Source organism: Melozone crissalis, unplaced genomic scaffold (assembly GCF_028551555.1).
Source record: "Melozone crissalis strain CALT ecotype California unplaced genomic scaffold, PUWL_Pcris_2 ptg000011l_1, whole genome shotgun sequence".
In the NCBI taxonomy this organism is placed as follows: Eukaryota; Metazoa; Chordata; class Aves; order Passeriformes; family Passerellidae; genus Melozone; species Melozone crissalis.
The window spans coordinates 3,127,962-3,138,552 of NW_026535789.1; positions in this window are offsets into that span (position 1 = coordinate 3,127,962).

The window sequence follows — 10,591 nt, forward strand, 5'->3', positions numbered from 1 at the left end:
CATCAGTTCACCACAAACACATCTCAATGGCCAGCCCAGCACTGGGGTGAAGGGGAGGCAATATTTGGTTGCAACCTCTTGATGGCATTTCTTCTTCTCCTAATGCAGGAATTCTGCCTGCCCAGGACAGCAAGGATGCAGGTGAACAGCCACAGAGCTGCTCACAGATGGACAGACAGACCAAAGCTGCTCACTCTCCCCCCTTATGAGGAGGATTTCTTATTCAGCCTTTCCTTTCTCTCTTCCTTTTACCTAAAAAGATACCTGGGATAGAGTAACAGTTTGCAGGAGACAGGGAACATCTCCTACCAAAGGGAAGTGAAGGCAAGGGTAATTATTTTGTAGAATAAATACATGCACTCACAGATAAAAACTCTGGTCTTGGTAACAAATTGATCGATCTCTCCCTGTTCAAGACCAAAGAGACATTTCCCTGATCAAAGGACCTGGTCCTTCCTGTGTAAGACTGGGATGTTTGTCACAATTCAGACAGAAACATTTCAAAGTCTGTAGTCATCCAATAGGTATAAATGCATTTAGAAAGTGCAGGAAAATCCATCTTGGAGGATTTCCTATTAAAACAAAGTTTGCATTTCTGGTAGACTCTCTTTCTCCCCATCAGTCCTGTCCACTGGAAGCTGCATTGGTTGGATATGTGAGAGGACAGGTGTGCTTATCTCCCCATTTTAGAGGAGAATAGGCTACATGTGCCTCCTCCACACTTGGAATGCTTTCCATGGACAGATCTCAACCTCCTACTACTCCTTAAATTTGTGATACACAGGACCTTTAATCTCTGTCTATCTATGGGAGCATCCTCCCCCGCTGAGAAGTTGGGCTCTTCAGGAATTTGGTGCCCTCACCAATGTGTGCCCCTTGCTGGCAGTGGAGTGCTGGTCAGAAAGGAGTTTGTAGGATCTCCATGAAAAGGGCAACATCACATCTCCTGTCCCTGGCTCGGGCAACACCAGGACAGGGCTCTGCCAGCAAGGAAAACACAGCCAATGCTAACCTGCTCTAGCGGGAGACGTCCCTGCCCACGGCAGGGAGGTGGAACAAGGTGAGCTGTGAGGTCCCTTCCAGGCCAGGCTCTGAAGGATGAAATGCCATCGCGGGCTGAACGGGAGGCGGGAGGACGATCCCCTCCTCTGCAGACACCGCCGGGGCCGGGCTGCCTCCCCCCAAAGCCCAAAGCGTTCCTGACCGTGCCACCAGCGCTGGGCAGGCCAGGTCACAGCCCCAGCAGTGGCTGTGGCAGCTCTGGGCTGTCACACAGCCGGGAATGGCCCCCGACAGGGAGCACAGCACAGCTCCAGCTGCATCCAGCCACAGCAGCCTGCCGGGGAGGGGAAGGAGGTGGATGGAATCCCATCGAGGGAATCACCCAAAGGGAAAGCACAGGAGCAGGCTCCAGAAGGGTGGGGGGCTGGGGGGCCCAGCCCTCCTGTTTCTGTTCTCAGTGCGAGAAATGCTACTCACTTCCAAAAAATTTAAAAGGTTTATTAAAACCTTATCAGAAATACAACAGCAGATGGAATAGAGAAAAGATTACAGCGCTGGGAGCAGAGGATTTCCCCACCATGTGCTCACCCACACCAGGGAGGTTTCATCTTGTAACCCTTTAGCCCCCCCAAAGTTCTGTCCATCGACTCCTCCTTCCCTACCCAGGGGTAGAGATCCCTTCCTGACACCTTGAGTGGGGTTCAGGTGCTGCCACAGGAACGAGTGACCCTCCCAAATGTCCCAAACCCAGGGCATCCCTGATAACAACACAAGGGGGTAAAACATAACTATAAAACTTCTCTTAACATTTCCCTTTTAATTGTGAGAGTCAACCATGGCATTACTCATCTGTCTAATCAGCAAGCAGAAAACAAAACCAAACCCAGGCCTGGTGCTCATGAGCTGCATGCCCAGCACAGCCAAATCCCCGAGGCTGCATCAGCCAAGGCACAAATCCTTCCTGCTCCTCCTTTGCACACTAAATGGGGTTTAACCAGGAGACTCCGAACCCCAGAGCAAAACTCACAGCCCTGATGTGTTTAAGCAGCTCTTGGTGCTCCAGAGATTTCCCCTCCCCACCCAGCACAGCAGCCCAGGTTCATGGCACAGCAGGACAAATGCGCTGCTTTAATAAAGAAACCATGAAAAATATCTCTGTTTTCAACAAAAAGATTGACACTGACACATAAAAATGTTACAGCTGCTCAAGGAAGGTCTTCTGTCTTATTTAGTTTGGGGTATTTTGAAGTCAAAAGTGTGTTTGAGGGTGTGTTGGCTTGAATAATGTGATTAAAATTGCTGATTTAGACAAGTAAGCTGGAAATACTAAATTTTAATCATGTTTCAGTATGTAGCTTCTAGACATTTCCCTTAAAAATAGTTGATTCTCTTTGATTTCTATAATTTGATACTATTAAACAACTGGGAGCACACACTGGAGCAATACATGTGTATGCAATTACAAAGCTTCACATGCTGCTAAAACAGAACCATTCTGTTAATAGCTTTTTCCCAAGAGAAATTAATTTTTTACTTATTGTTTGCATTAAGTTGCATTTGGGAAATGAAACTCAATTTAAAAAATACAAAACCACGCTTTCATTTAAGCCATTTCGTAACATTTTTTCTCCTTGACACCTCAGACAAATAAAATATGTGTATTCACAGGTAGGCACTGCATAGATGTGCTACTGAATTGTCCCTCTTCCCTGAGAGCTGCAAATCCTACAGCTGCCAGACCTCATCCCTTGCTCCTCATAAAGGGAAAGAAGAGTTTCCATTCCAGTTAATTTCCCAGCTCTAAATCAACTACCCAGTGAGTAGAAATAGCTGTGAAATCCCCTCCACAAACCTGCCAGAAGGGTTCCAGCTGTGGAGAGGGAAGCAGCAAATTCCTGCTCCCACAATTGGTTTGGAACCCTTACCAATTAAAAAATATCCCACTCTTGGGATTTTTTTAACCACAACTAAAATAAATTGAAATCAATTAAAAATAAGATCACAGACTCACAGAATGGCTTGGGTGGAAAGGAACCTTAAAGCTCATCCAGTGCCACCCCTGCCACAGCAGGGACACCTCCCACTGTCCCAATGTCCAGCCTGGCCTTGGGCACTGCAAGGGATCCAGGGGCAGCCACAGCTGCTCTGGGCACCCTGTGCCAGGGCCTGCCCACCCTCACAGGGAAGAATTCCTCCCTAATATCCAATCTGTACCTGCTCTCAGTTGGAATAGGTGTTATTGCATTGCCTTGGGATGATAGATCAGGAGAAAGCCCCAGGGTGTGAGCAGAGCTCCCAATGCCGCTGCTGGGGACGTGCCTCCCACCTGCCCCTCAGTCACTCAGCTGCCTCACAGCCAAAAAGACAGTGTCCAACAGGAAAAGTACTCCCAGAGGATGAAACCCTTGTCACTGCACAAATGACAAGGTCTTTATTGGGAATAAATGTCAAAGCAGAGCGACAGCATTTATTTTCCAGGCAGGAGACACTGATCCTGTGGCGACACTGCAGGGATGGTGTTATTCCTGCTCCTGATTTAATCCCTTTATCAGCTGCAGAAGCACCAGGACAGGCTTTGGTCTCCCATGCCAGCTCTGACGGACACTGCTGTCCCCACAAGCTGTCCCCACCCCTGGGTGCTGCCTCTGCAGCCCAAAGCACTTGGAGGTCCCTCTGAGCACTGGCACTCCTTCATTTGGATGCGCGCTGTCCATAAAGATGCTTAGAGAGACGCCGAGGAAGACTTTAATTTATAGCCCCATTCTTTTAATCTTGGTCAGACAGATTTTTTCAGACATCTGTTTATATCTCCTTATAATATATTGACTGGAGCAGCAGCACCAGGCAGCAGCTCTCTCACAGGGGCTCTGCTGACATTTATAAACCAAAGCAATTTCTCTCGTGTGCTTTATGTTATCAGCTAAACCTCTCCACTTAAATTACTGCCTTGTAACCAAATCACAACTATCTGTTATTCTGCTCTGTGCACGTTTCCCAGGCTCTATACCAATATCAAGCTTTGCAGAGGCTAAAAACAAGATGAGAAATTAATAAAAAAATGGAAAACAGGACATGCTTCCACCAGGCTCACAACTGAGGGAGGATCAGGCACGTTGTGCACCACATTAGTAAAAGCAGAGGGCTGCTGGTGGAATATGCAGCACGAAGTGATAACCAAAGAACCCCATCTCTCTTCTTCTAGAGCAACCAAATGATCAGCTGTGTTCCCTCACTAAAGGAGAAAGGTCTCATCCTGGACTCCTTTCCAGCACATCATTCCACATTCCACAGGTGGGTTTGTGTTCAAGCATGGGGACAGGGCTGAGCCCCAACTCACTGCACAGCTACAGGCTGGCAAGTTGTACATCACACACTGACCTGCAAACCTCCCACCAAGGTTGTGCAGTAACTCACTGCACTCCTGGCAGTGGCTTCCCCATCCCATCCCATCCCATCCCATCCCATCCCATCCCATCCCATCCCCACCCCTTGGACAAAGCTGACAGCCACTGACTGTCCATCAAGAGGAGCCCAAGAGGGACAGGACACTCGCCCCCTGTAGCACCACCCTGTCCCCCTTGGCACAGGAATGTCCCCTGGTGTCCTGGTTTAGGACAAATTAGGGGAAATCTCCAAAAGGGAGTCCCCCCCAAAAAAACAAACCTCCAACCACCCCTCCCCCCCCAATACCGGGTTCGGGAAGGAATTCCTTGGAGGAGCAAAGTGGAAAACAAAACCTATTTATTGGCAAATAACAAAAGAACACTCCCCAACACAAGAAAAGAAAAGAAAACCAGTCAGTGTTGTGGAGGGTGCCGAGCGTCTCTCGCAGGCTCCGGAGGTCCCGCCGGACGTCCCAGGTCAGGTCCGGAGCCGGTCCAGTATCTTCAGGGGAGGGTAAGAAAGAGAGGACGAAAGAAAAGGGGAAAAAAAAACAGCGCAGAAAGCAGCAAAGGGACAAAAGGCAGCTATCAGCTAGGGCTAAGGCAGTAGCAAGCAAGCGAAGTGGCAAGCAGAAGCAAGCAGGCCAGCCAGCCAAGCGGCCAAAAGCCAAAAGCAAAAAAGCCAAAGTACACCCAGTCCCCCTCCCTCCTCCCTCCCCGCCCCGCCGCGGCAAGACGGCCGGGGGGGGGGGGGTGAAAAGAGAGAGAGAGAGAGAGAAAAAAACACAGCTGCCAGACATAATACACGATATTGGGATAAAAGCGGTCATCCCATGACACTTTTTTTTTTTTTTCCCTTTTCTTTCGTCCTCTCTTTCTTACCCTCCCCTGAAGATACTGGACCGGCTCCGGACCTGACCTGGGACGTCCGGCGGGACCTCCGGAGCCTGCGAGAGACGCTCGGCACCCTCCACAACACTGACTGGTTTTCTTTTCTTTTCTTGTGTTGGGGAGTGTTCTTTTGTTATTTGCCAATAAATAGGTTTTGTTTTCCACTTTGCTCCTCCAAGGAATTCCTTCCCGAACCCGGTATTGGGGGGGGAGGGGTGGTTGGAGGTTTGTTTTTTTGGGGGGGACTCCCTTTTGGAGATTTCCCCTAATTTGTCCTAAACCAGGACACCTGGGAAGGCTGGAGCAAGCAGAACAAAGGTGATCCAGCTCACTAAGGCAGATCCCTGGCTCGTCCCCAAGTGAGCATCCTTGTTTGCCATTGTAAGAGAATTCAAAATCTATCAAGGGTTTGAAAATAAGCCCCAGTTATGAGTCAGCAAGTGGCTCTGCAGCTCTCAAAAATTACTTCGATGTGTGAGCAAGCCTCAGAGAGCATCTACCTTCCTTTACTCTTTGTTTCTCTCCACGCAGGGAGTGAGGGAAAAGGGACTTTCTTTCTAGTACAGGCAACAAAGGAATCTGGAATCAATATGTGAATGTTCCAGCAAACCACATCGGCAGTGCTGCACTACTGAAATAATCACACTGCCAGAGCATCCATAATAAGTTATCTGATGGCACCACACCTTCTCCCTTAATAAAATAATGATTAAAAACCACCAGGAGACAAATCCCAGTGAGCAGCGGAGCTCCCCACAGCTGCGTCCCCAGCTCCAGGAGCCACCAGTGCCAGGGCTGGGACCTGGCCGAGGCTGGGGCATCCCGTGCTGGTGGCACATGGGGACACTGTGCCTGACTCCAGCTGTGCCTGGGTGGATGGGATGTCCCACACCAGCGTGCTCAGAGGAAAACAGAGGAGCCAGACCCAGTCTTGGGGCTCAGCTCACACCCTGACCCCAGACTCTGGTTAGAGCTGCTGAGCAAGGAAGCAGCAAAGTCTGCCTCCGTTTTCCTTTCCCTTCTTTCCTACAAAGGCAAATCTACCACTCTCCAGACTGTTTGTTACTTCAAAACAGAACATTTTTACACACAAAAGGAAGACATGTAACAGACACAGCTAAGGATGAGATGGATTACTGATGGGAAGAAGAGGCCCAGAGCCTGAATCTCATTTATATCTTTCTTTCTTTCTTTTTTTCTTTCTTTCTTTCTTTCTTTCTTTCTTTCTTTCTTTCTTTCTTTCTTTCTTTCTTTCTTTCTTTCTTTCTTTCTTTCTTTCTTTCTTTCTTTCTTTCTTTCTTTCTTTCTTTCTTTCTTTCTTTCTTTCTTTCTTTCTTTCTTTCTTTCTTTCTTTCTTTCTTTCTTTCTTTCTTTCTTTTTTCTTTCTTCCTTCCTTCCTTCCTTCCTTCCTTCCTTCCTTCCTTCCTTCCTTCCTTCCTTCCTTCCTTCCTTCCCTCCCTCCCTCCCTCCCTCCTTCCTTCCTTCCTTCCTTCCTTCCTTCCTTCCTTCCTTCCTTCCTTCCTTCCTTCCTTCCTTCCTTCCTTCCTTCCTCTCTTTCTTCCTCTCTTCCTCTCTTCCTCTTTTCCTCTCTTCCTCTCTTTCTCTTTCTCTCTCTCTCTCTTTCTCTCTTTCTCTCTTTATCTCTTTCTTTCTCTTTCTTTCTTTTCTTTCTCTCTCTCTTTCTCTCTCTCTTTCTCTCTTTCTCTCTTTCTTTCTCTTTCCTCCTTACTTCTCTTTCTTTCCTATCTTTTCCTTCTTTCCTTTCTTTTTCTTTCCCTTCTTCACTCAGCTATAGCCTTTTGCATTAGTTCACTGTCTGACACTCACTGCTCCTCCCAATTAAGTGCCACTGGAAAATGTCATTAATAGGCTCTATGTCACCTCCTCCTGATAGCTGGTGGAGAGGTTTCACAGCACCAGGCCTGGAAGCTCCCCAGCAGCTGCCCCAGCCCCCCCAGCATTCCCCACCTCAGGCAGGGAGGAAGCTCAGACACCTGTGTTCACAACCCAAGTACAAACTCCTGTGACAAACTCCTCTTCCTGGGGAAGAAATGCTTTACAAATGCACTCCCTGGGCAGCTCCTGCTCCCACGGTACTGCTGGGGAGCCAGAGCTGCCTGCTGAGTGCAGCATCTCCTCAGAGCAGCACCAGCCTGGGCACTGCCTCTCCACTGCTCAGGTAACCAGGGACAGCAGGGGCTCTGCAGGGGATGGGATGCAGAAGGAACCCCTGGGGTGATGCACCGTGCCCAGTGCCATGGTGCCACCTCTCCCAGACACTGCCCAGCTCGGGCTGGAGGAGCTGGGCTGCCTCTGCCTGCGAGTGACCAGCCCTGGTGCTGCCAGCCTGGTTTCATCGCTGTTCTGTCTGATCATTGCCCAGAGGGCTGACAAGGACAGAGATGTCCTTCTCTTCCTGGGATTGCAGGGGAAACCCTCAGAGAGGATTTCTGTCCTTACAGCATGAGCAAATAATTGGCACTGCTGCTTCCTTCTGCCTCCCAGGGCACCCCAATGGAGCAACACAGGGGTTTAGATGGTGGGTGCTACTGCCTATTTCCCAATAAGCATCTCCTTGGAAAAGCTGCTTGGGTGAACATTCAGGGAGAGCAGCCAAGTCCACACACCAGACTCACCATGGCCAGTTCAGCCACGAGAGGCAGAAGGGCCTTTTGTATGATAAATTCCTGCAAAGGTTTATTCCAGCACGCCAAAGGGGAATCAGAGACAAAAGAGCTGGCCATGTGGTGTGCACAGGGTTAATTAGGGGTCAGTGGCCAATGGTCCAAAGGCACTGGGGTGGCACAAAGGGCAGGGCAAAGGGCACTGCCCTACAGGGGAGACGCAGAGCCAGCCACCAGGGATACCACAACCAATGAGGGAACAGGGAAAGGAGAAACTACCAGAGTTTGGGACATACGGGGAAAGGAACTGGGGTGGTTCATAGTGTTGTGCAAGGCTCCATGGGGAAGTTTTCTCTTGCAGCCTAGGTGGAGACTCTATAGCATATTCTTCCAGGGCACAGCCCTGGGGATTGCCCTGAGGGATTCAAAGGATTCCACACCCAGACACACAGGGAGCAGGCAGGGCCTGATCCCCCAGCCACAGACCTTGCAGAGGCTCTTCCAGAAAGGCCTGAAGGGAATGAATTGTTGAGAGATTGAATGAAGAGTTCAGAGCACCTCAACAAAACCAAGGAAGTCTCATGTAAGAACTTCAGTTAGCTAGTTTATCAGACAAACCTTTCTGTGACATTCCAAGCTATGTTAATAAACATTCTGGAAATCGACCTGTCAGAATGGTGATGTCAAAGTATGACATCTTCTCCAACATCTGATTTTGTTCTGTGCTGCACTGGAGCAGGGACAGAAGCCATCTGAAATGCTTTCAAGCTTGCCAAGGGTGAATTTGTCCCCTGTGCAACATCCAGCACAGCTGCTGGCAGCAAAGGCATTCCTGGGAAAGCCCCAAAGCCACCCTGTTCTGGTACATCCCAACAGCAGGTGTGCTCCTGCCCAGGCTCCTCACAGGTCCCAAAGCAGCAGCACTGCTTTCTGCTTGAACCCCACTTGGACAGGGACAGGGAAAGAATTGTGGAACAGTTTGGTTGGAAGGGATCTTAAAGATCATCCAGTTCCAGCCCTCCTGCCACAGTGAAGCCACCCCAAAAGGGCTGATCCCGTTGCAGTTTCTCATTTAGCAAGAGACAAGTGACCCACTGGTGCTCGCTGTGCTGCTGCTCTTCCATGGCTGATGCCACAGAGCTCACTGGTGGACTCAGGGTGTTAAGGGCTGCTCACACCAGGATTACAGGGAGACAACCCCCACAGTAACCTTGGGAGAACTGTCTTGCACCCAGTGATTTTTAATGCCAACCTTGCTGCACTAACCACATCTTTAAGCACCATCCATCAGGCCTTCAGCTCAAACACTTGTTTGGCTGAAAAGGGTTTTAGAGCCACTCTTTTGTCACAATGCTGAGAGGTCTTCTCTGTAATTTGTTCCCCTCAGCAAATAGAATGAAAATGTTTTTAAAATGATGCCAGAATCCAATTCCTCCTCCTGTGATTCAATCCACAGCTAGTAGAGAACAAAGCCTCACAAGGAAGGGGCTCTCCACTAAGTAACCCTTGATTAGAGATGTGAAAGCACCATTCCATTTGGACACTGGGCTGGACGGCGCTCACAACTGGCCCTTTTCCCTGAGCCAGGGCTCTCCTGTGGCACTGGGATTTATGTTCTCCCAGCTGATCAGCTGGTGCTGAGTGCTCTGAATGCTGCTATTCAAACAGAGGCACCCTGTGGGGGAGGCTGGGCTGGGCTCTCTCCTCACACCACCTGCCAAATCCACTTGGCTTCTCCTGCAGCTCCTGCAGCAAGGGGGAAGGAGGGGCACGTGAGCCCCTGGGACAAGCAGGCCATGGTTGGCAGTGCCAAAGCAGGTCCCTGTGACTGCCACCCACCCTCCATGGCAGCCAAGGTGATGATGATGATGATGGTGGCACACCAGGGGGCCCAGCCTCATGCCCAGAGCTGAGCCTGCTGAACACACACCAAACCTCATCCCTCCCGTGCAGGGGAGCCACAAGGACAGGAGGGGTGTCTGTCACACACAGGGCACAGCGTGGCCCTCCCATGAGGTGCCTGGGCCCCCTGGGAAGTCTGGAAGTGATGGAATTGAAGGCGGAAGCCAGCGAAGAGCCTGGGGAGGAGGGATCTCAGGGAAGGAGGGGTGACAGGAGGGTTCCAGGGGGAAATACAGGGCCTCTGATGGGGGCACTGCTGCAGCATCTGCTGATGTACCTGCTGCTGCTGCTGCTGCTGCAGGAGGGAAATGCTTCCTGTGGCAAAGAGCTCATACAACAAGTGCTCCATTCTCCACCTCCCTGCTGGGAGGGCTGCTCTGCCTTCAGTGCAACAGCAGCAAACACACCAGGAAAAAATAACCACAGGGCAGGAAGAAGAAGGCGTGTCCTTTTGTAGAGTGGGCACAACCTGTTATCACTTTGCCAGCAAAGCCTTCTCCCCAGCTTCAAGGCAGGCACTGCAGTGAGTTACCACAGCCCTGGGTGCAGCAGGAGCCATGTGCTCAGGATTTAATACAAGGCACTTGATTTATTTTTTCTTCTGATACTGGGCTTGAAGTCTGTGAACTGCAGCAGTTTAGAGAGTTTAATCCCACAAAGGTCCGAGCAGAAGAAAACAGAGAGACCAAACATATCCAGCCACACTGATATTTCATCTCTCAAATGGCACACCAGGCTGCAGAGACACTGCAGTGACCTTTGTCTCACCATGTCCCCAAGGCAACATCC